This window comes from Nuphar pumila, chromosome 14, assembly GCF_984573655.1.
Source record: "Nuphar pumila chromosome 14, dmNupPumi1.hap1.1, whole genome shotgun sequence".
Classification (NCBI taxonomy): domain Eukaryota; kingdom Viridiplantae; phylum Streptophyta; class Magnoliopsida; order Nymphaeales; family Nymphaeaceae; genus Nuphar; species Nuphar pumila.
Window position 1 is genome coordinate 62865289 of NC_143262.1, and position 27197 is coordinate 62892485.

Here is a 27197-nt window from a genome sequence, read left to right on the forward strand (position 1 = left end):
AAAAAGAGTACAGGCAGAAAGACCATTTTGAGAAAAGAATCCCAGGATATCAGACTGCCGAATCTATCAAGAATCTTCTTTAATTTTGTGAAATTCTATTATCAATATTCTTTCACCAATGATTTTCGCAATATCAAGAATACTTTCTTTTCTGTTCATATCAAGGAAATTGATAGCTTCCTTGAAAGAAAACCAATCGCAAGCAACCTGAATTTGAATCTTGATTCTATGGAGTTAAGCCCAGTTGGAGGTACTTCAGGTAGAAAAGACGTAATATTTTCAAAACAATGTGCATCATTTTCAATTATTTCGAATCAACAATAATTTTCAACATTTTGACAATATTTTCTAGCTATCCTGACGTGAAGCGAGAGCTTGAGGTTCATCTTGGGCGCATCCTGACATCAGTGGTTATCCCTTTAAGAACTTGAGAACGGGAGTTTTCAAGATTCCTTCCCTTCTTTGGTATAATCTGAGCGCCTGGGTTCTCAGATTCGCACACTTCCCTGTGTCCCCACTGTCCCACCATAGACAGTCCAATTTCGGCTTGAGGTTAAGCCACCAATTCCAACAAAAGGAAATTTCAAAAGTTATTTAGTCTCAGCCATGAGGCGCCCAAAATCCAATCCCTTTTCAAACTTTAGGGACCCCAATTCCATCCTTTTGCAAAACCCCTGTCGGATTTATTGTGCAAAATCCAAAGGTTTCATCACGGTCCCTTCTTTCGAGGATTTCGTTCATTTCCACCCAATCAGGTTAAGGGTACAAACCTGAGCTTCATTTTGATGAGGTATTTCATTTCTCAGTCAGGTTAAGGGTTAAACCTAAGCTTCGTTTCTACACGAGGTATTTTCTGTCCCATCCAGGTTAAGGGCAAAACCTGAATCTCACTTCTTTTGAAGTAAAATTTTTCTTCTTTACTCTTCATTTCACACTTATTATGAACACCGTCAGGGTTAATTCTTTCATACTCGGCCAAAATTTTCTAACTGGGGCATTTTTATAGTCCAAATTTGGTGTGTTTTCTTTGCCACTAAGCTCGGCCCTATACCGACTTAGTAGCAAAGAGGGGCATCTGTAAACACCCCAAATTTTTACCCTCATCTAGTGTTTACATTTCATATATCATTGCAAAATCATTTCATCCATTTGACATGTCATTTCACTGCATTGCATGGCATTGCATGGCATTATATCTCATTTTCGACATCCAACACTCCTCTTTTTAAATATTTAATCCAGATTCGGGTTTTAAAACTTTTCTTTCAAAATCAATTGTTAAAACCTAGGTTTTTAATCAGCATTCTGTCATTTGCCAACCCCGAGGACCTTATATTTTGAAATGTTTTCTCAGAAAACAATCTGGATTTGTTTTAAACTCAATTTTCAACCGATTTCAATTCTCAGATGAGACCCATTTGGGTGGTGTCACTTCTGGATTCCTTTACTTTACAAAAAACTCAAAAATTTTAGAGTCCTAGTTGGATCAGGACTCTGTATTTTCATCTATATTTTTATCTTTTTAAAACATTTTCAAAACTCCATTATAATTTTAAACCAGTTATACTCATATCCCTTATCCATTTCCTCCGTTTTGGCCAAAATCATAGAGTCCTAGTTGGATCAGGACTCTTTTTTTCAGAGTCCTAATCAGATCAAAACTCTACTTTTCACTACCTTTTTACTTGTTTTCGGAGAAGACCTTTCAAAATCTTCTGTTTTGGCCAAAATTTCAGAGTCCTAGTTGGATCAGAACTCTTCTTCAAGAGTCCAGTCGGATCAGGACTCTTCTTCAGAGTTTTAATCGGATTAGGACTTTAATCTTTTACAGCTATTTTATCCATTTTCAATCAAATCTTTCAAAATCTTTCAAAATGAGTCAGAAACTCAGAGTTTTAGTCAAAATAGGACTCTATTCAAAGAGTCCTAGTTGGATCAGGACTCTGATCCTGATTTCAATTTTGAGAGAATCTTTCAAAATTCTTTCCATCTATCAAAACTATTACACTTTTATCAAAGAATTTCAAAATTCTGGGATTTTATTCCAGAGTCCTGATAGAATCAGGACTCTATCCAAAATTAGTTTTCATACTTCATTTTCACTGGTTTTCAAAAGCTTTGCCCAAATTTCATCATTTGCTTATCAGAAAACCAAAATTCTTAGAGTTCTGATCGAATCAGGACTCTTTCTCAGAGTCCTAATTAGATCAGGACTCTGAACCAAAACTTCGATTTCATCCTGTTTTTAACTATTTTTCAAAATTCTCTCATTTATTTTCTCAGAAAATCCAAAAATCTGAGAGTCCTAGTTCAATTAGGACTTTGTCCCCAGAGTCTCAGTTGAATCAGAACTCTGTTTTATTTCAATATTCGTTATTGTTTTCACTGTTTTGACAAGTTCTTTCATTTGTTTTTCAGAAAATACCAAAAAATCTAGAGTTTTAGTCCGATCAGGAATCTGTCCCAGAGTCCTAGTCCAGTCAGGAGTCTGTTTTGAAGTTTGTTTTTACTCCATTTTTTATTTATTTCCATTTGTTTTCAAAAAATAGGTCATTTTGTACAGTCGAGTTAATCCAGGACTCTATTTCAGAGTCCTGATTGAGTTAGGAGTCTAACCCTGACAGTATTTTCTGACTTATTTCATCATTTTCTGATAAATTCTTTTAAAAATTCTTTCACTTGGCTTTTAAAATCCAAAATCTCAGAGTTCTAAGAGTTCAGGACTCTAACCCGGAGTTCCAGTTCGCTTGAGACTCTGTTTTCAAAAATCTTGAATTTCAATTATTGATTTTAACCCCTTTTCAAAGTTGTTTTCAATGTTTATTTCAAAATTTTCAAAAATCGATGTGGGCCTAGTCAGTTGGAACCATATCCAGAGGAATTCTGACCAAGTTAGAACCCTATTCCATTTCAAAAATTTTAAATTCAAAGTTTACTTTTGAAAATCTTTTGAAAACTTTCTCAATTTCAAGTTTTAAAAATCATTTTTTTGGAAAAAACTCAAGTAGGGCCCACTCGGGGTGGCACCATATTCGAGTAAGTCAGGGCTAGACTAGGGTTAGTCAATGTCTTGGTTAGTGTTAGAGTTTTAGAAGAGTCAAAAGTTATTTTAAAAACTCATTTTGAAGTTTGAATTTCAAAACTAGTGTTTTAAAGGTTTTTAAAGAACTTTAAAAACCCAAATGTGGAAAATGCCAAGCGGCATCACATTTGAGGATTTTCTAGGATAGGCTAGGGGTTAATTAGGCATTATTTAGTATAATTTAGACTAGGGGTAGTATAGTAACTCTACCCAAAAATCGCCCCCTCTTAGAAGAGTCCAAAATTTTCAAAATTGTTAATTTTTAAAACCTAAAAAGTTTCTATAAATTGAGAGCCATAGGGGGTCAATTTTTAGCAAATCTTGGAGCTTCTCTCTCCTCTCCAGCCCTTCCTCCATTGCATCAACCTCAAGGTAATTTTTTTTAGATTTTTAGCTTTTATTTAATGTTTTTAAATGTTTTAAATCAATTTTAGGCATTAATACCATCTATTTCATGGATTAAACCATGGATTCAAGTCCAAGAACCTCAAGAGAGGTTCAAGAAAGTGATCTAACTCTGTTTCATGGTGTTTACAAGGATTTTAATCCATTAGAATCGATTTTAGCATTATCTTTTGCATTATTAACCAATAAAACATGTGATTTACAAGGATCTGTGGTAACTTGTTGTTATGATATTTTTCTCATCCGATGTCCGATTCAAGATCTGTAAAGTTCCATGGATTTATATTGATGAGATATATATACTGTGAAATTTTAGAAATTTTTTATTTCTGTTTAGTATTTTTCTTTTGTCAGAGAATCTGATTTTAAATTTAAAACTCGTTAGGGTTTACTAAAACCCTAATCTGGATTGTAATGATCATAGATCTCAAACCACAGATCCGATTCATGATCTGTAAAAAAAAAGTTTTATTATTTTTCTGTCTAATATTCACTGATAAAATTTCAGAAATTTTTTATTATGTTTGCTATTTATTTCTGTATTTGCAATCTGAAGTATCTGTTTTAACCCCTGTTAGAGTTGTTATATTTTAGTTCAGATTGCTAAAAGAGTTTCTCCCTAACCGGAGATGATTTTTCCAATCTGTAAACAGGAAAACCTTTTTTTTTATGTCTAGTTTATCTCTGTAAAAATTCAGAAGTTTTCATGAAAGATTGACCCCTGATTCGGGTCTAACTCTGAAACTGATATGTGACCTAGGTTAAAAATAGCTTATTTTAGGTTGTTAATGCAATTTTCGGATTAAAATAATGTCAAAAAACTAATTTTGCAATTCCAATCTGATTTTAAAGTTATAATAAGTGTCTATGCCAATTTGTATGAAATTTAGAATTCATTTGATGTCTAAATTAATAAAATTGCAAAACAGGATACCTGAAAGATCCAAAAACACTGATAAAATCACAATTTTGGTGATATTTCTTGATTTTCGTATATAATTTCATGTTTTTAGGGTTTGTTCATGTTTAAAATCATATTAGGATGTTTCATGTCTGATTTTATGCCTGGGAAATGAAATACCTCATCAAAGGAGGCTCAGGTTTATACCCTTAACCTGATCGGGCAGAAATGAACGGAATCCTCGAAAGAAGAGACTGTGATGGAACCTTCGGATTTTGCACAATAAATCCAATAAGGGTTTTGCAAAAGGATAAAATTGGGGTCCCTAAAGTTTGAAAAGGGGTTTTATTTTGGGTGCCTCATTGCTGAGACTAAATAATTTTTGAAATTGCCTTTTGATGGAATTGGTGGCTTAACCTCAAGCCGAAATTGGACTGTCTATGGTGGGATAGTGGGGACACAGGGAAGTGTGCGAATCTAAGAGCCCAAGCGCTTAGATTATACCAAAGAAGGGAAGGAATCTTGAAAACTCTCGTTATCAAGTCCTAAAAGGGATAACAACTGATGTCAGGATGCGACAAAGATGAAACTCAAGCCCTCGATTCATGCCAGGATAGCTAGAAAATATTGTTAAAGTGTTGAAAATTATTGTTGATTCAAAATAATTGAAAATGATGCATATTGTTTTGAAAATATTCCCTCTTTTCTACCTGAAGTATTACCTTCGACTGAGCTTAACTTCGTAGAATCAAGATTAAAATTCAAATTGCTTGCGATTGGCTTTCTTTAAAGGAAGCTATCAATTTCCTTGATATGAGCAGAAAAGAGAGTATTCTTGATATTGCTAGAGCTATTGGTGAAAGAATATTGATAATAGAATTTCACAAAATTAAAGAAGATTCTTGATAGATTCAGCAGTCTGATATCCTGAGATTCTTTTTTCAGAATGGTCTTTCTGCTTGTACTCTTTTTTTTTCGACAGAATTGGATCTTTTTGGCTTTTTGGGGAATTCATTACATCATCCTTCATTTTGGAGATGTCCTAGCTTTTTCTCTCTTTTTAGCAGGGTACATCACAAACTCCTTCATCTCAGAGATGTTCAGATCCTTCTTTTCACTCAGGGATTATATTGAATGGTTATTGGCTCATGGGTTGGAAATCTCTTGGTGATAGCAAAAATTAAATACCTTTTAGGGTTTGTCGGAAGGCTCATCGTAGTCGCCTTCATCTTGACGGTGCTCTGAACTTTCCCTGGAAGGATCTGTCACAAACTCCGTCATCTTGGAGATGATTCAAATCTTCTTTGGCCCCGAGGGTCTACTCACCTAATTTGCCTTCATCTTGACGACAGTTGAGAGATCCCTTTTGCAGATATTTAATTACAGCTTAGGTGATTGAGGAGATATGGAGATTGAGTGGGTTTTTCTGTATTACCCAGGATATTTCGACTACTTTATTTTCCAAGAATGATCTTTAAAAATGTGCCATTGACTGCGATCAATATCAATCACTTATGGCTTTGCAACAACATTGAGTATTCTTTGCTGGCCATATCGCGGATTTATTCTTCATCCTTTTGGTTGGCCAATAGAAAGATTTTGAATTTTGAATCGTTTTTCGTGAAAGCTTTGTTCTTTCGGAAGTAATACTGAAGGTATTCTGAGGTAATGTTTTTGTGCAATAAAGATTTTGAAATCAACAAATATTTAATGACAGATTGACAAAATTTTCTTGAAATCTTTTGTGAAAGCGAGCACTTGAAGCACAATGCAACACATCCATGACTAAACTGAATCCTGAAAAGACTTAGTAAGAGATCAACTCGAAGGTTAGGTTTGGTTTTCATTTACCAGCTCGAAAGCCGGATTTGTTGACCGACTAGCTCGAAAGCAGGATTTGATGACCGACCAGCTCGAAAGCAGGATTTGATGACCGACCAGCTCGAAAGCAGGATTTGTATTGACTTACTAGCTCGAAAGCAGGATTTGTTGACCGACCAGCTCGAAAGCAGGATTTTTTGACCGACCAGCTCGAAAGCAGGATTGGTTGACCGACCAGCTCAAAAGCAGGATTTGTTGACCAACCAGGTCGAAAGCAGGATTTGTTGACCGACCAGCTCGAAAGCAGGATGTTGTTAAACCGAAGGTAGGAGCATGACTGATGTTGTTAAGATTGTAACCTAAAGACTTGAATTAAGAATCTGATAGAGTGGGCGGCCCAGAGGCCTGATTGATCAAATTGGATGATCCGGAGGTCAAGATTTGAGAATTACATGACCCGAAGGTCGAAATTGGGAGTCGAACGACACAAGGGATTGAAATGGGAAATCAAAGGTTGAGATTGAAAAATTGAATAACCCGAAGGTCGAAGTTGAGGATTTGAATGACCCGAAGGTCGAAATTAGAATTTGATTGACCCGAAGGTCGAAATTAGAATTTGATTGACCCGAAGGTTGAAATAGTGAATTGGGAATCAGAAATTAGAAATTGGAAATTGGAAATTAGAAATTAGAAATTAGAAATTGGAAGTTTAAAAATTGGAAATTGGAGATTTAAAAATTGGAAATTTAAAAATTGGAAATTGGAAATTGGAAATTGGAAATTGGAAATTGGAAATTGGAAATTGGAAATTGGAAATTGGAAATTGGAAATTGGAAATTGGAAATTGGAAATTGGAAATTGGAAATTAGAAGTTTAAAATTTGGAAATTGGAGATTTAAAAATTGGAAATTTAAAAATTGGAAATTTTAAAATTTGGAAATTTAAAAATTTGGAAATTGGAAGTTTAAAATTTGGAAATTGGAGATTTAAAAATTGGAAATTTAAAAATTAGAAATTGGAAATTGAAAATTGAAAATTGGAAATTGGAAATTGGAAATTGGAAATTGGAAATTGGAAATTGGAAATTGGAAATTGGAAATTGAAAATTGGAAATTGGAAATTGGAAATTGGAAATTGGAAGTTTAAAAATTGGAAATTGGAAATTGGAAATTGGAAATTGGAAATTGGAAATTGGAAATTGGAAATTGGAAATTGGAAATTGGAAATTGGAAATTGGAAATTTATTGACCCGAAGAAAATTGGAAATTCTGATGGATGATCAGCGCAAAGACTAAACCTAGGAGATCGACTAACGCGACCAATGGGCGAGACACCAACACGAGTGCCAGATTTTTAAAGAGTACCAGTACGAGCACCGGATATAAATATTGGATTTTGAAAATATACCAGTACGAGCACCGGATTTTTAAAATGAACCAGTACAATCACTGGGTTTTGAAAATGGACCAGTATGAGTATTGTTTTTGGAAAAATTACCAGCACGAACACTGGATTTTGAAAGATTACTAGTACGAGCACTGGATTTTAAAAGATTACCAGCACGAACACTGGATTTTTAGAAGGTCATCAATTGACGATAACTTGGACGACTTGCCGGGGTCTCAGGATTTATCCCTTATCTCGAATGGGTGTTAAATTTGATGTAAATTGATGCAAACGAATGCAAATGCAAATGAATGCAAATAAATGCAAATGAATGCAAATGAGTATGAATGGTGAAAGATTTTGTTTGATCCTGCCTGCATACAGGACATTTTAAAGACAATTTTCAAAATAATGCCCCAGTTTAACAGGGAAAACAAATTTTGGATAAGAGAAGAATAATAGACATTGGAAGGACGTTCTCTTAAGGCGATAAAGCAACTGACTTTTCATTGATTCGAGAGGGACTCTGAAAAGGTCATTCCTCATAAAAGAACATTTTACAGAGAAGGAGAATAAAAGGTGGCACCGAGCTTGAGGAAAAAATAGACAACTTTATTGATGTATTGAAGGAAAGTGATAAATCAAGGAAAGACAAACGAGATTTCATCATCCCTTTAAAATAATAAAAGTGAGATGAGAAATTGGGAAGGCGCTAGTGTTGTCAATTTCTTAAATGATTGAGGAAAAGCATGATCAGGATGATTGGTCATCCTTTTCATCTTCAACAAGGAGATTCTTGTCAATGCAGTCTTGGACAATATTTTTAAAGATAAAGTAGTGCTCGGTATCGTGACCCATTGCCCGATAAAACTGACAGAACAGATCTTTAAACCTTCTCATGGTTACAGGAGGATCCGCTATCTTGGGGAGTCTAACCATCCCTTTGGTTATCATATATTCCAGAACTTGCTCGAGCAGTTGTTCTAAGGGAGTAAAATTACGATCGTATCCCCAACTGTCATGCTTTGGTCTCCCTTGGGGCTTTAATTCTAGTTGGATGCTTGAGAGAGGGTTGTCATTCTGCCTACTGATTCTGTCCTCTTGTCTTATATGATCATCTCTGCTAGGATTTGAGCTTTCTGATCCATCAGTGTGGTTCTTTCTGCCACCCCTTTTGTTTTTACCATTGTTGTTGCCTGTAGTATTCACCGAGAAGGTGACACATGATTTCTTGGTATCAGAGTTGCCTTTTGAGAGTGTGAGGCTCTCATATACCCCATTCTCTAATCCCATCTCGAGTCATTCAGCTCGTTCTACCAATTCGATGAAAGATCGTGCCGGGGAAGTGGAGATCAGACCTCTCAAAGGTTGGGAGAAATTATTCAGAATGACTGACAACGCATGCCCCTCTGATATCAGATCCTTCATTTGATTGCAGGTGGATCTCCATCTGTGGATAAAGTCTCTGGCTTTTTCACTGCTCTTCTGCTTCAGATTGTAGAGGTGATTCAGGGTGGGTAGCACCTCTGTATTGAATAAAAATCGCTCAATAAAAAGATTGACCACTTTGTCGAATTCCTTCAACTTAATGGGATTGATGTGCTTTGAATACCATTTTGCGGCGGTGCCCTCAAGACTGCGAGGAAAACATCTGAACAAAGCGCGATTATCTCTCTTAAATCTATTGCATTCTGCAAAGAACATAGCCAGGTGAGCCTTGGGATTGCCAGTCCCATCAAATTTGACAAATTTGCTGGGAAGATCTTCTAGGTTGTCATCCCCTTCCAGACCATCAAAGAAATCCTTGCTTGTGAAGACCTTCTTGCCTTTATCGCGAGCTTGCAGATCCTTGACCATTTTGACTACGTCTCGGAGTTGTGGCTGAGTAGGATCGTCAATGGACTGATTCTTGGACTTATAAGCCGACCCCTACCCCTGAGTCGACCTTTTGAATTCTTGTTTGGCTCCATAGTCTTTATCAGTATCATCTGTTGATTCTGACTCATCCGACATTTCCTCATGGCGATTCTGCTTTTTAATGATTTTCACATTCTTGGTTGTGTGATCCCTATCCTTCTGCTTGACCTGAGTCTGTTCTGCGCTGGCTTTAGCTTGCTCTGCCAGCATTTTGGTCATCATTTTCTTGAACATGGCATACACTTGAGGATCAATGTCATCCTCAACCTGCTGCCCATGATTTCTACCGGAATGCGGGGAACCCATCTCTTCTTCTGAAGCTGCTGAGTGTGCCATGCTTTCAACCTGTGCGATTTTCTTTTCGGATCTTGTCTGAACCATCTAGTATCACAAAATGTTCTCTTGAATGTCACTGATGCTCTCTGCAAGGTAGAACTGATGATTAGGCTTTTGAAGGAAATTTTTGATTGGAGAAAATATTTGTTACGAATTTTGGTAGACAATTGAAAGAGTATCCCATTACTAGGGATTAAGTCATCGCTGGAGTTACGACAATTGCGTTGTCATTCCTTTGCAAAAATAAACAACTGAAAAATATGCCTTGTTACCTAGGCGAGGTCGTCAAACCAAGGTGAAATGAAGATTAAAGGAATTTTATTGAAAATATGATTTTAATAATACACTTGACAAAGGGGAGGGGAAGAGACAATTTTCTACCACTCCTGATAATCAGAAGACACTCGAGGACCAGGAAAAATAGTGAGAGTAACAAAGGAATCCCATCCATGTCTGGCAGAATGGTATGCTCCGAACCACTGATCTGATGTGAGATCAAACTCTGGCAAGATCCTTGATAGTGGGCAAATTTCTATGCGTTTCTGTCTCTGAGAAAACTGTCTGACACACCGCTCTGGATGGTAGTATGCGCAGAAGAATGGGCCTAGTAGCCTGAACCGCTTGCTGTATGCATAAGTATATCTGGGAGGTGACTCCTGCCGATCAAAGTAGAACCATACGACTTCTTCCTCCTGAAGGTTATCGATCAAGAACCTGTATTGAGCAACTGAAAGAAGCTTTTCACCATTGTATCTGAATGAGCTGGCTCGGGCTGGCACATGTCGGAGGAATTAAGATTGCAATGCATAAGTGCACCCTTCGACTAGAATCGATTCTCCAAGTGTGAAATGAGTCAACCCTCGGTATAAAAAGGCGAGTGCGGCCATGGCAATGGAGAGGCGGCTGGTCTGTCGACTTCCCCACCTTCGCAGAAGTTGAATTATCCTAATATCCATGTAATTTCGTCCATCTGGAAAGAGAGCGAGTCCCACAGTGCATAAGACCATCACATGCTGGATTCTCTCTCAAGCTGTCCTGGACAACAAGCTGACTTCCACAAATGCTCCATACTGTCTGTAGATTTCGAGCAGGTCCACATATTTGTTTCCATCCTCCTCGATCAATGGCCAAGACTTGCATCCTGTCATTCGAGCTAAAGCGTCTTGGGGGTCCAGACCCTTGACATTAATCAAAAACTGCTTCTCCAATGGATCTTCAGGCTGACCAACTGGTTCAGGTAATCCTATAATAACTGAGAATTTGTCCATCAATAAAGTCATCTCCCCCCATGGGAACCAAAATGTACTAGTGCTCAGATTCCATCGCTCCGCCAGTGCGTGGATCAAATTGTCGTTAACTGTCTGCTTTCCCACTACGGATGCCAGTTCCAATCCACAATCGTTCAAATGTTCCGGAAATATACGAGAGAAGTTCTTGAGCCATGAATAATACCACCGAGGAAAGAAGGATCCGGTGCTGAGGACTCGATGTTCAGGAAGACCTTGTCACACCTCGTAGGAGATGTGACCCTCAGAAAAGACCGAATCAAGTTGACTGGATGCCATCAGACTGGAAAACATGGAAGGTTTGGAATAAGACTTCGGGAAATATAAGGATTTTAAAAAGATGCAAGCATGATAATAAAGCAGAAAATTCGAGATCCAGAAGAATGAAAGGATGGAAATCACCTGGAGTTTTGAAGGAAATAAAGAGGAATTTGTAAAATCGTCCAGGGTTTGAATAAAACAGGATTTTTAGATAGTATATGGAAACAGATGGAAAAATTTATGAAAATCGTCTAGTATTTTGGAAAACTTATGAAAAATGTAATAAAATGGAATAAAAGAAGCTAACATTCAATCACATCATGTACAATCAAGTATACACATACAACATTCCCTAAAAACTGACTCTAGATGAACAAGTTTTGAAATAGTTGTAGGACCTTAATCCTAACTCTAAGGTTCAAATCATCTGTGTCCAATCATGCTATGCCTATATACTCGAGCCAAGGCTCGATGTACGTGGCATAAAATCAATTTCTCCGGTTCTAGGTTCAAGTTTTCCAAAATCCTTGAGCACCTGCCGATATACGTTGGAATATGGCCCTTGGTACGTGGCAGGGAGGTTTTCACCCAAATAGGTGGCCCAGTTGTGAGGCTTTATCCCGAACTATGGTTCTGAAAGAAAGCCCAGCAACGTGAAGACCGGGTAAAAGTAGGTGGGGTGGTTTTTGATAATATGATCACATGCAAGAAAATCAGAAGGCTCTAAAACCTAAAGAAGTAGAGATTTTAAAAATTTTGAAGAAGCAAACATTGTTTTCAATCAAACCTAGATTGAGGAGGGTTGTATTAGACCTAAGTCTATGTGAGCATGAAAATTTCCTCCTCAATATGGTTCTACCAAACCATACTTAGTCTATATGCAATTCATGTCAGCTGGGTTTGAGTCTAGGCTCCTAGGTTCACATGATATCATGAAATAAAAGTTGACATTCCATGGAACACAATTTTAACAATTTGAACTAAGTCAAGTACACAATTGATCAGGCAAAGATAGGTTCCATCACGGTCGCCAAACCTGTTATCATCGCAAAATTTTTAACTTTTTGCGAGTCAAACTGACCTTTGAAAAAGATTTTGAAAATAACTCGCCTCTGTTTTAAAATGCGGGAAAATTCTGAGGAATGGGACTCGCCTGTCGGTACGAGGTTCAACTGTTCCTGGCGCCTTTACCAGGGGTAATTGAACCAAGGATCAAAAGTGTGCTTAGCTTTGCTCAACTTGTCTAAATCGTGTTCTATTTCCTAAATGCACAAAGAATCAGGCATGTGCTATGAATTTCTGAAAATGCAGGTTGAAAACATGATGTTTGCTTTGGATATTGGAAAATATTTGGAAATTCTTGGAAAAGATGTCACTTAAAAAATCATGAATCGTGGAGAACGAACATATATGAGGAAAATGAAAATCGATTTCTGAAGAATCTAGAGGTTTTGTGAAAATCGATTTTGAGAAAGGTGAAATAACTTTGGAAAATTTTGATTTCTTTGAATTCAAACTTTGAAATTGAATATATAACTGGGAAAATCAGGATTTTGAACTTAGTAAATGCTTGAAATATCATTGGAAAATCAATGTTTTGAGAAAATCGATTTTTGAATAAGACTTAGAAATTTTTTAGAAGATTGATTTTCTGATTTGGAATTTGAACTTGCAAATTGAATGAAATGAATGAATATGGATTTGAAAGACTTGATTTTGAGGAATTGAAAAAATCTTTTTTTGTATTTTGAGAAATGCAGTGCATTTTTGAAGTTAGCCTAAGAGTGTAGGCTGAATGTGGCTAATACGAAGATTACAAATCTGGGTATCATTCGTATTTTGACTATGGCCATAAATACAAATTCCACCAAGTTTGTCAACTCCATAAGAGCTAGTGCATGTGCCATTCGTGTAGACCATAGTGAATTGGTAAAAATATGCATGAATTGGCATACATAGCAGTTATATATCAAAGCTTAAAACTATATGCAATGCATCCTATTCTATGTAGGAATTGAAATTCTTATTCCAAAATTAGTTACAATTTACATCACTAATCAAATTTAAATACAGGAAATAAAGAAAAATAAAGTCTTCAATGTTCCTGCAAAACTAGAAAAACTGGTTAGTGAAGATATGTTGGCTTTTCTAGATTTATCAAGTAATATCTAGAAATTACTAGATTTTGCTAGACATAAGCCATTTTTCATGTGATTCCCTTATATAAACTTGATAAAATATGAAATAAAATAAAAGAAATATGAAAATGATGTTTGAAATTTCGAAATTATTGTCAAAATGACCAAAATACCCCTGATAGCAAGACTATGGCCTTGAAATTAGGGTTTTTAGAAAGATATTTTATAAAATGCAAGTTTTGAAGTTCAAATGAAAATAAATCAAACTAAATATGATGTGACATGCTTAAAATGTGAAAACTAGGGTTTAGAATTTCGAAATTGAGGTCAAATAACCAAATTACCCCTGATAGCAAGACTATGGCCTTGAAATCAGGGTTTTCTGAAATAGATTTTGATAAAAATTTGAGATTTATGATTGAAATAAGCATAAAATCAGACATGAAACATACTAATATGATTCTAAACATGAAAAAACCCTAAAAACATGAAATTATATACGAAAATCAAGAAATATCACCAAAATTATGATTTTATCAGTGTTTTTGGATCTTTCAGGTATCCTGTTTTGCAATTTTATTAAGTCAGACATCAAATGAATTCTAAATTTCATACAAATTGGCACAGACTCTTATTATAACTTTAAAATCAGATTGGAATTGCAAAAATAATTTTTTGACATTATTTTAATCCGAAAATTGCATTAACAACCTAAAATAAGCTATTTTTAATCTAGGTCACATATCAGTTTCAGAGTTAGACCCGAATCAGGGATCAATCCTCCATGAAAACTTCTAAATTTTTACAGAGATAAACTAGGAACAACAACAGAGATTTACCAATTTACAAATCGGAAAATTCATCTTCGGTTATGGAGAAACCCTTCCGGCAATCTGAACTAAAATCTAACAAATCTAACAGGGGTTAAAACAGCTATTTAGGATTGAAAATACAGAAATAAATAACAAACTTAATCAAAAAATTCTGAAATTTTAGCAGTGAACAGTAGACACAAAAATAACAATACTCATTTTTTACAGATCATGAATCAGATCTGTGGTTTGGGATCTATGAATAACACAAGTTTGATTAGGGTTTTGGTAAACCCTAACGAGTTTTAAATTTGAAATCAAACTTTCTGTCAGAGAAAAAATACTAAACAAAATAAAAAATTTCCAAAATTTCACAGTAAATATATCATCTCAACATGAATATACAGCACTTTACGGATCTCAAATCGGATATCATATGAGAAAAATATTATAACAGCAAGTTACCTCTTGAATTTAAATAACGATTTTAAAGATTTAAAATCACGGTTTGACATCTGATTTTTCTGATAGGGTTCCTGAATCCCAAAACACCAGAATTTTTTACAGTAGTTCACTCACATATCCATGTTTCACATATTAAAAAATCAGGAATTTACAGTGAGTTATTCAATATGAAATAACATATTATTTGCTGATTCATGCTTAAAACACACAGAAATTTGATAAAACCTAATAAAGCATGCATTAATTAATGAAAACAATAAGGAAAATACCAAAACAGTAAAATAAAATTGATTTTTATGCTGTAAAACGTGTAATAAACATAAATAAGTAAAAAAAATAAATAAAAACAGGGAATCCATGGCTGGAATTGCTTTTACCATTGAAACCATGGATTTAATCCATTTAATGAAATAAATCTCATGTTTTCTTGGTTAAGAATATAAAAAATAATGCAATAATCAATTCTAATGAATTAGAATCATGGAAAACAACATGGAACAGGGTTAGATCATCTTAGTTAATTGAACTTGAGGTTCTTGAGGTTGAATCCATGGTTAAATCCATAAAAGGGGAGTTTCCATGGTGAAATCTATTGAAAAATCATAAAAAAATCAATAAAAAAATAATAAAATCATATTAAATAACTCCTTACCTTGGGGCTGCAACAATGGAGGAAGGAGAGGAGCTGGAGAGAGGAGGGAGACCACGAAAATTTGAGAGAAAAAGAGCCCTCTTTGACCCCCTTTAGGTCCCCTATTTATAAATTGTTTAGGAAGAGTTTTGATTTTTTTGGACTTTTTTTAATTGTTTTTTATAAACCACATGGGGATGACGATTTTTTTGAAGAATTTTAACCTAAATAGACTCTAATTAATCCCTAATTAACACCTAATTAAACCCTAGAAAGTCCAAATGTGGCACCACCTAGTATGGACCCACATTTGGTTTTAAAAACTTGAATTTAAAACATTTAAAAACCAATGGTTTAATACTTAAATAAAATGGATTTTCAAAATTGATTTTGACTCCTCTAAACCCCTAACCTAACTAGGACAATGACTAACCCTAGTCTAACCTTGACTTCTTCAAATGTGGCGCCACCCCGAGTGGGCCCCACTTGAATTTTCAAAAACGATTTTAAAACTTGAAAATGAGAGGTTTTTCAAAAGAGATTCAAAAGTAGACTTTGAGATTGAAAGTTTTGAAATGGTACAGAGTCTTGAGTGAGTCAAAACTCCTCTAGACACAACGCCAACGGGGTGGGCCCCACATCGAAGTTTTGAAAAATTTGAAATAAATACTAAAAATGACTTTAAAAAAGGGTTAAAATCAATAGTTGAAATTCAAAGTTTTAAAAATAGAGTTATAAGCGAACTGGAACTCTGGGCTAGAGTCCTGGATTTATAGGACTCTGAGATTTTGGGTTTTAAAAGCCAAATGAAGGAGTTTCTAAAAATATTTTATAAAAAATGATGAAATAAGTCATAAAATACTGTCAGGGTTAGACTCCTAACTCAATCAGGACTCTGAAATATAGTCCTGGATTAACTGGACTCTACAAAATGACCTATTTTTTTAAAACAAATATAAATAAATAAAAAATAGAGTAAAAACAAACTTCAAAACTGACTCCTGACTGGACTAGGACTCTGGGACAGAGTCCTGATCGGACTGAAACTCTAGATTTTTTGGTATTTTCAGAAAAACAAATGAAAGAACTTGTCAAAACAGTGAAAACAATAATGAATACTGAAATAAAATAGAATTCTGATTCAACTGAGACTATGGGGACAAAGTCCTAATTGAACTAGGACACTCAGATTTTTGGATTTCTGAGAAAACAAATGAGAGAATTTTGAAAAACAGTTAAAAACAGGATGAAATCGAAGTTTTGATTCAGAGTCCTGATCTAATTAGGACTCTGAGAAAGAGTCCTGATTCGATCAAAACTCTAATAATTTTGGTTTTCTGATAAGCAAATGATGAAATTTCGGCAAAGCTTTTGAAAACCAGTGAAAATGAAGTATGAAAACCAATTTTGGATAGAGTCCTGATTTGATCAGGACTCTGGGGCAGAGTCTATCAGGACTTTGGAATAAAATCCCAGAATTTTGAAATTCTTTGATAAAAGTGTAATAGTTTTGATAGATGGAAAGAATTTTGAAAGATTCTCTCAAAATTGAAATCAGGATCAGAGTCCTGATCCAACTAGGACTCTCTGAACAGAGTCCTATTTTGACTAAAACTCTGAGTTTCTGACTTATTTTGAAAGATTTGATTGAAAATGAATAAAATAGCTGTAAAAGATTAGAGTCCTAATCCGATTAAAACTCTGAAGAAGAGTCCTGATCCGACTGGACTCTTGAAGAAGAGTCCGGATCCAACTAGGACTCTGAAATTTTGGCCAAAACAGAAGATTTTGAAAGGTCTTCTCCAAAAACAAGTAAAAAGGTAGTGAAAAGTAGAGTTTTGATCCGACTAGGACTCTGAAAAAAAGAGTCCTGATCCAACTAGGACTCTAAGATTTTGGCCAAAACGGAGGAAATGGACAAGGGATATGACTATAACTGGTTTAAAATCAGAATGGAGTTTTGAAAATGTTTTAAAAAGATAAAAATACAGATGAAAATACAGAGTCCTGATCCAACTAGGACTCTAAAATTTTTGAGATTTTTGTAAAGTAAAGGAATCCAGAAGCGACACCACCTAAATGGGTCTTATCTGAGAATTGAAATCGGTTGAAAATTGAGTTTAAAACAAATCCAGATTATTTTATGAGAAAACATTTCAAAATATAAGGTCCTGGGGGTTGGCAAATGACAGAATGCTGATTTAAAACCCAGGTTTTAACAATTGATTTTGAAAGAAAAGTTTTAAAACCCGAATCTGGATAAAATATTTAAAAACAGGAGTGCTGGATCCCGAAAATGAGATGTAATGCCATGCAATGCAGTGAAATGACATATCAAATGGATGAAATGCTATTGCGATGATATATGAAATGTAAACACTAGATGAGGGTGAAAATTTGGGGAGCATAAAAATTTCCTCTTCAATATGGTCCTACCAAACCATACCTAGTCTACATGCAATCCATGTCAGCTGGGTTCAAGTCTAGGCTCCTAGGTTCACATGATATTATAAAGTAAAAGCTGACATTCCATGGAACATGATTTTGATAAGTTGAACAGAGCAAAGCAGTAGATTGATCCTTGGTTCAATTACCCCTGGTAAAGGCGCCAGGAACGGTTGAACCTCGTACCGACAGGCGAGTCCCATTCTTGGGAATTATCCCGCATTTTAAAACGGAGGTGAGTTATTTTCAAAAACTTTTTCAAAGGTCAGTTTGACTTGCAAAAGTAAAAAAAAAATTGCGATGATAACAGGTTTGACGACCGTGATGGGACCTGTCTTTGCCTAATCAATCTAAAGCTTTGCTCTGTTCAACTTGTCAAAATCGTGTTCCATGGAATGTCAGCTTTTACTTTATAATATCATGTGAACCTAGGAGCCTAGACTTGAACCCAGCTGACATGGATTGTATGTAGACTAGGTATGGTTTGGTAGGACCATATTGAGGAGGAAATTTTCATGCTCACATAGACTTAGGTCTAATACAACCCTCCTCAATCTAGGTTTGATTGAAAACAATGTTTGCTTCTTCAAATTTTTCAAAATCTCTATCTCTTTAGGTTTTAGAGCCTTCTGATTTTCTTGCATGTGATCATGTTTTCAAAAAACCACCCCAACTATTTTTACCCGGTCTTCACGTTGCTAGGCTCTCTTCCAGAACCATAGTTCGGGACAGAGCCTCACAACTAGGCCACCTATTTGGGTGAAACCCCCCCTGCCACGTACCAAGGGCCATAGTCCAACGTATATCGGCAGGTGCACAAAGATGTTGGAAAACTTGAACCTAAAACCGAAGAAATTGATTTTATGCCACGTACATCGAGCCTTGGCTCGAGTATATAGGCATAGCATGATTGGACACAGATGATCTAAACCTTAGAGTTAGGATTAAGGTCCTACAGCTATTTCACATTTCTCAAAATCGATTTTCACAAAACTTCAAGATTTCTTCAAAAATCGATTTTCACTTTCCTCAGAAATATTCTCTCACTAAGTTCATGATTTTCCAAGTGTTATCTTTTCCAATACTTCTCCAAGTGTTTCAAATCTCAAAGCAAACATCATGTTTTCAAATATGCATTTTCAGAAAATCATAGCACATGCCTGATTCTTTGTGCATTTAGGAAATAGAACATGATTTAGACAAGTTGAATAAAGTTAAGCATACAAGTAAAAATTTTGCGATGATAACAGGTTTAAAACCTGTTATCGTCGCAAATTTTTTTTTACTTTTGCAAGTCAAACTGACCTTTGAAAAAGTTTTTCAAAATAACTCGCCTCCGTTTTAAAATGCGGAATAATTCCAAAGAATGGGACTCACCTGTTGGTACGAGGTTCAACCGTTCTTGACGCCTTTATCAGGGGTAATTGAACCAAGGATCAATCTACTGCTTTGCTCTGTTCAACTTGTCAAAATCGTGTTCCATGGAATGTCAGCTTTTACTTTATAATATCATGTGAACCTAGGAGCCTAGACTTGAACCCAGCTGACATGGATTGCATGTAGACTAGGTATGGTTTGGTAGGACCATATTGAGGAGGAAATTTATCATGCTCACATAGACTTAGGTCTAATAAAACCCTCCTCAATCTAGGTTTGATTGAAAACAATGTTTGCTTCTTCAAATTTTTCAAAATCTCTATCTCTTTAGATTTTAGAGCCTTCTGATTTTCTTGCATGTGATCATGTTTTCAAAAAACCACACCACCTATTTTCACCCGGTCTTCACGTTGCTAGGCTCTCTTCTAGAACCATAGTTCGAGACAGAGCCTCACAACTGGGTCACCTATTTGGGTGAAAACCCCCCTGCAACATACCAAGGGCCATAGTTCAACGTATATCGGCAGGTGCTCAAGGATGTTGGAAAACTTGAACCTAGAACCAGAGAAATTGATTTTATGCCATGTACATCGGGCCTTGGCTCGAGTATATAGGCATAGCATGATTGGACACAGATGATCTGAACCTTAGAGTTAGGATTAAGGTCCTACAGAAATTTCACATTTCTCAAAATCGATTTTCACAAAACTTCAAGATTTCTTCAAAAATCGATTTTCACTTTCCTCAGAAATATTCTCTCACTAAGTTCATGATTTTCCAAGTGTTATCTTTTCCGATAATTCTCCAAGTATTTCAAATCTCAAAGCAAACATCATGTTTTCAAATATGCATTTTCAGAAAATCATAGCACATGCCTGATTCTTTGTGCATTTAGGAAATAGAACATGATTTAGACACGTTGAATAAAGTTAAGCATACAATTGATCATTTCTTCAATTACCCCTGGTAAAGGCGCCAGGAACGGTTGAACCTCGTACCGACAGGCGAGTCCCATTCTTTGGAATTATCCCGCATTTTAAAACGGAGGTGAGTTATTTTCAAAAACTTTTTCAAAGGTCAGTTTGACTTGCAAAAGTAAAATTTTTTTTGCGATGATAACAGGTTTGGCAACCGTGATGGGACCTGTCTTCGCCTGATCAATCTAATGCTTTGCTTAGTTCAAATTGTCAAAATCGTGTTCCATGGAATGTCAGCTTTTACTTTATAATATCATGTGAACCTAGGAGCCTAGACTTGAACCCAGCTGACATGGATTGCATGTAGACTAGGTATGGTTTGTTAGGACCATATTGAGGAGGAAATTTTCATGCTCACATAGACTTAGGTCTAATACAACCCTCCTCAATCTAGGTTTGATTGAAAACAATGTTTGCTTCTTCAAATTTTTCAAAATCTCTATCTCTTTAGGTTTTAGAGCCTTCTGATTTTCTTGCATGTGATCATGTTTTCAAAAAACCACCCCACCTATTTTTACCCGATCTTCACGTTGCTGGGCTCTCTTCCAGAACCATAGTTCGGGACAAAGCTTCACAACTGGGCCACCTATTTGGGTGAAAACCCCCCTGCCACGTACCAAAGGCCATAGTTCAACGTATATCGGCAGCTGCTCAAGGATGTTGGAAAACTTGAACCTAGAACCAGAGAAATTGATTTTATGCCACGTACATCAGGCCTTGGCTCAAGTATATAGGCATAGCATGATTGGACACAGATGATCTGAACCTTAGAGTTAGGATTAAGGTCCTACAGCTATTTCACATTTCTCAAAATCGATTTTCACAAAACTTCAAGATTTCTTCAGAAATCGATTTTCACTTTCCTCAGAAATATTCTCTCACTAAGTTCATGATTTTCCAAGTGTTATCTTTTCCGATAATTCTTAAAGTATTTCAAATCTCAAAGCAAACATCATGTTTTCAAATATGCATTTTCAGAAAATCATAGCACATGCCTGATTCTTTGTGCATTTAGGAAATAGAACATGATTTAGACAAGTTGAATAAAGTTAAGCATACAATTGATCCTTGGTTCAATTACCTCTGGTAAAGGCGCCAGGAACGGTTGAACCTCGTACCGACAGGCGAGTCCCATTCTTCAGAATTATCCCGCATTTTAAAACGGAGGCAAGTTATTTTCAAAATCTTTTTCAAAGGTCAGTTTGACTCGCAAAAAGTAAAAATTTTGCGATGATAACAGGTTTTCCCATCACGGTCGCCAAACCTGTTATCATCGCAAAATTTTTACTTTTGCGAGTCAAACTGACCTTTTGAAAAAGTTTTTGAAAATAACTCTCCTCCGTTTTAAAATGCGGGATAATTCCGAAGAATGGGATTCACCTGTCGGTACGAGGTTCAACCGTTCCTGGTGCCTTTACCAGGGGTAATTGAACCAAGGATCAATTGTGTGCTTAGCTTTGCTCAACTTGTCTAAATCATGTTATATTTCCTAAATGCACAAAGAATCAGGCATGTGCTATGAATTTCTGAAAATGCATATTTGAAAGCATGATGTTTGCTTCAAAGATTGGAAAATATTTGGAAAATAAACTCTTTGAAAATCATGAATCATGATTGAGATACTGTATTTGAGAAAATGAAAATCGATTTCTGAAGAATCTAGAGGTTTTTGTGAAAATCGATTTTGAGAAATGTGAAATAGCTTTGAAAAACTTGATTTCTTTGAATTCAAACTTTGAAATTGAAAATATAACTTAGAAAAATTGAATTTGGAACTTGGGAAATACTTGAAATATCATTGGCAAATCAATATTTTGAGAAAATCGATTTTTGAATAAGACTTAGGAAATTTTGAAGAAATTGATTTCTCTGAATTGAAATTGGAATTTGTAAATGAATGAAATGAATGAATATGGATTTGAAAGACTTGATTTTGAGGGATTGGGAAAACCCTTTTTGTATTTTTGAGAAATGCAGTGCATTTTGAAGTTAGCCTAATAGTGTAGGCTGAATGTGGCTAATACGAAGATTACAAATCTAGGTCTCATTCGTATTCTGACTATCGCCATAAATACAAATTCCACCAAGTTTGTCAACTCCATAAGAGCTAGTGCACGTGCCATTCGTGTAGATCATAGTGGATTTATAAAGAATGTGCATGAATGACAAGCATAACAGTTATATATCAAAGTTTAAAACTATATGCAATGCATCCTATTCTATGTAGGAATTGAAATTATTATTCCAAAATTAATTATAGTTTACATCACTAATCAAATTTAAATACAAGAAATAAAGGAAAATAAAATCTCCAATGTTCCTGCAAAACTAGAAAACTCGTTAGTGAAGATATATTGGCTTTTCTAGGTTTATCCAGTAATATCTAGAAATTACTAGATTTTGCTAGACATAAGCCATTTTCCATGTGATTCCCTTATATAAACTTGATAAAATATGAAATAAAATAGAAGAAATATGAAAATGATGTTTGAAATTTTGAAATTATTGTCAAAATGACCAAAATACCCCTGATAGAAAGACTATGGCCTTGAAATTAGGGTTTTTAGAAAGATATTTTGTAAAATGCATGTTTTGAAGTTCAAATGAAAATAAATCAAACTAAATATGATGTGACATGCTTAAAATGTGAAAACTAGGGTTTAGAATTTCGAAATTGAGGTCAAATGACCAAATTACCCCTGATAGCAGGATTATGGCCTTGAAATCAGGGTTTTCTGAAATAGATTTTGATAAAAATTTGAGATTTATGATTGAAATAAGCATAAAATCAGACATGAAACATACTAATATGATTCTAAACATGAAAAAACCCTAAAAACATGAAATTATATACGAAAATCAAGAAATATCACCAAAATTATGATTTTATCAGTGTTTTTGGATCTTTCAGGTATCCTGTTTTGCAATTTTATTAAGTCAGACATCAAATGAATTTTAAATTTCATACAAATTGGCACAGACACTTATTATAACTTTAAAATCAGATTGAAATTGCAAAAATAAATTTTTGACATTATTTTAATCCGAAAATTGCATTAACAACCTAAAATAAGCTATTTTTAACCTAGGTCACATACCAGTTTCAAAGTTAGACCCAAATCAGGGGTCAATCTTCCATGAAAACTTCTGAATTTTCACAGAGATAAACTAGAAAGAAAATCAGAGATTTCCTGTTACAGATCGGAAAAAGCATCTCCGGTTAGGGAGAAACCCTTCCGGCAATCTGAACTAAAATCTAACAAATTTAACAGGGGTTAAAACAGCTACTTCAGATTGAAAATACATAAACAAATAGCAAACTTAATAAAACATGTCTGAAATTTTAGCGGTAAATAGTAGACAAAAAAATAATAATACTCACTTTTTACAGATCATGAATCGGATCTGTGGTTTGGGATCTATGAACAACACACGTCTGATTAGGGTTTTGGTAAACCCTAACGAGTTTTAAATTTAAAATCAGATTCTCTGACAGAGGAAAAATACTAAATAGATATAAAAAAATATCACAATTTTACAGTACATAGATCTAATCAATATAAATCCATGGCATTTTACAGATCTCAAATCGGATATAGGATGAGAAAAATATCATAACAGCAAGTGACCTTCTTGATTTTAACAACGATTTTAAAGCTTTAAAAACCCGATTTGATGTCTGATTTTTATGACAAGGTTCCCGAATCCTAAAATCTTTGATTTTTTTAAAGTAATTCATTTACATATGAATGTATCACATATAAAAAAATCAGACATTAACAGTGAATATTTCAATCCAAAACAGCATGCTCTTTTCTGTTCTAAACTAAAAACACACAGAAATCTAATAAAATCTAATAAAACATGCATTAACTAATAAAAACAATAAAATAAATACTAAAACAGTAAAATAAAAATTATTTCTATGCTGGAAAACGTATAATAAACAAGAACAAATAAATAAATAAATAAAGATTAGGGAATCAATGGCTGGAATTTGATTTTACCTTTAAAAGCATGGATTTAACCCATTAAAAGGGTAAATCACATGTTTTATTGGTTAATAATGCAAAAGACAATACTAAAATCGATTCTAATGGATTAGAATATATGTAAAACACAAAAAACAGAGTTAGATCATCTTCTTAGACTCTTCTTGAGGTTCTTGGACTTGAATCCATGGTTTAATCCATGGAATAGATGATATTAATGGCCAAAATTGATTTAAAACAATGAAAACTATTAAATAAAACTAAGAAATTAATAAAATTTCTTACCTTGGTATTGCAGCAATGGAGGAAGGGCTGGAGAGGAGAGAGAAGCTCCAAGAATTTCTCAAGAGGTGTCTCCCTAAAATCGTCCCCCATAGCCCCCTTTTATAATAAAAAAATTAGGTTTAAAAATTAGAATTTTGGAAAATTTGGACTTCTAAGGGGGGGGGGGCGATTTTCTCTAATTGATTTTGACTCTTTGACTTTCCTAATTAGGATATTACCTAACCTAAGACTCCTAGCTAAACCCTAAAAACTCCAAATGTGGCGCCACCTAGTGTGAGCCCACATTTGTTTTTCAAGTTTTAATTAAAACTTTTAAAAACAATAGTTTAAAAACCAAATAAAAAGATGGATTTTCAAAGTGGATTTTGAATCTTCTAAACTTCTAAAACTAAACAAGATACTGACTAAGCCTAGACTAACCCTGACTTTCTCAAATGTGGCGCCACCTCGAGTGGGCCCTACTTGAGTTTTTCAAAACGATTTTAAAACTTGAAATTGAGAAAATTTTCAAAAGATTTTCAAAAGTAAACTTGAAATTGAAAGTTTTGAAATGGCTTAGAGTTTCAACTGGGTTAGAAATCCTCTGGATGTGGTGCCAACTGAGCGGGCCCACATCAGGTTTTTAAGAAATTTGAAATAATCAAAGAAAATGACTTTGAAAAGAGGTTAAAATCAATAATTGAAATTCAAAGTTTTGAAAGTAGAGTCTCAAGCGAACTGGAACTCCGGGTTAGAGTCCTGGATTTTTAGGACTCTGTGATATTGGTTTTTTAAAAGCCAAATGAAGGAGTTTTTGAAAAGATTTAGTCGAAAATAGTGAAACAAGTAAGAAAATACAGTCAGGGTTAGATTCCTAACTCAATCAGAACTCTGAAATAGAGTCCTGGATTAACTGGACTCTACAAAATGACCTAAATTTTAAAAACAAATGAAAATAAATAAAAAATGAAAATGACAACGGACTTTAAAACAAACTCCTGACTAGACTAGGACTCCGGGATAGAGTCCTGATCGGACTGAAACTCTAGATTTTTTTTTGGTATTTTCTAAAAAACAGATGAAAGAACTTGTAAAAACAATGTAAACAATGACAAATATTGAAATATAACAGAGTTCTGATTGAACTGAGACTCTGAGAATAGAGTCCTGATTGAACTAGGACTCTCATATTTTTTGGATTTTCTGAGAAAGCAAATGAGAGAATTTTGAAAAATAGTTAAAAATAGGATGAAATTGAAGTTTTGGTTCAGAGTCCTGATCTAATTAGGACTCTGAGAAAGAGTCCTGATTCAATCAAAACTCTAAGAAATTTTGGTTTTCTGGTAAGTAAATGATGAAATTTAAGCAAGGCTTTTGAAAACCAGTGAAAATGAAGTATAAAAATCAATTTTGGATAGAGTCCTACTTCGATCAGGACTCTGGGGTAGAGTCCTGATTTGATCAGGACTCTGAGATAAAACCTCAGAATTTTGAAATTCTTTGATAAAAGTGTACTAGTTTTGGTAGATTGAAAGATTTCTAAAAGATTCTCTCAAAATTGAAATCAGGATCAGAGTCCTGATCCAACTAGGACTATCTGAACAGAGTCCTGTTTTGACTAAAACTCTGAGTTTCTGACTCATTTTGAAAGATTTTGAAAGATTTGATTGAAAATGGATAAAAACAGCGGTAAAAGATTAGAGTCCCAATCCAATTGAACTCTGAAAAAGAGTCCTGATCCGACTGGACTCTTGAAGAAGAGTCCTGATCCAACTAGGACTCTGAAATTTTGGCCAAAACAGAAGATTTAAAAGGTTTTCTCCGAAAACAAGTAAAAAAGGTAGTAAAAAGTAGAGTTCTGATCCGACTGGACTCTAGAAAAAGAGTCGTGATCCAACTAGGACTCTAAGATTTTGGCCAAAATGGAGGAAATGGACAAGGGATATGACCATAACTGGTTTAAAATCAAAATGGAGTTTTGAAAATGTTAAAAAAGATTCAAATAGATGAAAATACAGAGTCTTGATCCAACTGGACTCTGAAATTTTTGAGATTTTTGATAAATGAAAGAATCCAGAAGCGACACCACTTAAATGGGCCTCATCTGAGAATTGAAATCAATTGAAATTTAGTTTAAAATGAATCCAGATTGTTTTCTGAGAAAACATTTCGAAATGTAAGGTCCCGGGGGTTGGAAAATGGCAGAATATTGAATAAAAACCCAGGTTTTGAAATTGATTTCGAAAGAAAAAGTTTTAAAACTCAAATCTGGATTAAATATTTTGAAAACAAAAATGCTGGATCTCGAAAATGAGATGTGATGACATGCAATGCTATGCAATGCAATGAAATGGTATGCCGAATGCATGCAATGATATGCAACAACACATGAAATGCATGAACACTGGACGAGGGTGAAAATTTGGGGTGTTTACAGGTGCCCCTCTTTGCTGCTAAGTCGGTTGAAAGTCGAGCTTAGTGGCAAAGAAAACACACCAAATTTGGATTATAAAAATGCCCCAGTTAGATGAATCTAACTGAGTATGAAAGAATTAATCCAAATGATGATGGTAGATATGAAATGGAGAATAAGGAGAAAATTTTACTTCAAAAAGAAGTGAGATTCAGGTTTTGCCCTTAACCTGGATGGGACAAAAAATACCTCGTGTAGAGACAAAGCTCAGGCTTGACCCTTAACCTG